Here is an 829-nt window from a genome sequence, read left to right as displayed (position 1 = left end):
GAAAATAATTGTATTTATTTTTTTTTATATTAATGTTGGATGTGAATTTTGTCCAATGATGTTAAAAGTCGATATCTACATAGGAAGGTTTTAAAATTGAAACTAGAAATGAAAGATTTTATAGTTATATTTGGGTTATTTTCTCATGGATTATTTTGTTGTGGTTTGTTTTGTCAGAGATATTTTGCTGTGGGCTATTTTCGCAGGTCACAAGATGAAACACTCCGTCATTCGAATAAAATTATGCAAAACTGTCCGAATGAATTCGTTGAAAATAAATTTAATGGGATGGTCCATTCTCATGGCTACCCTGTCTAGACAATGCATTTCTTGATTTATGCTTGTGAGGTAAAAGTAAAAAATAAAAAACGCGTACCGTGTAAAAAACATTCTACAATTTAAAACACAAATAAATAGGCAAAGATGACTACTTCTGAAACAATTTTAGTGCATTTATGTGATTGAAACTGAGTGTTGATTAAATAGTTTTCAAGCAACGAACAGCTTACATAGTGAAATTAGTTATGATATGATAAAAATAAACTCTAGAATTACTATAGCATTAATTAAACACTTCGTGTTTTTATTGTTTATACCTTTTTCTAAATTAATCTACATACGTGACGAGTACGAATTAATTTTTATACGTTACTTATTTCAAAGGTTAATAAAGATGAGCAATAATATACATACATTTATACACACACACACACACACACATATATATATATACTACATATTATTACCTTATTTTCTTTTATAGCATTTATTAGATTGTAAATTTAAATGCGTTTCTTTCGGCATAATTGAAAATATCCATATGAACAGC

The sequence above is a fragment of the Stegodyphus dumicola genome, chromosome 4, assembly GCF_044657685.1.
Source record: "Stegodyphus dumicola isolate Sdum_Otavi_A_Nest chromosome 4, ASM4465768v1".
In the NCBI taxonomy this organism is placed as follows: Eukaryota; Metazoa; Arthropoda; class Arachnida; order Araneae; family Eresidae; genus Stegodyphus; species Stegodyphus dumicola.
The sequence above is the reverse complement of the archived record's forward strand: the minus strand, read 5'-3'. Positions refer to the sequence as shown.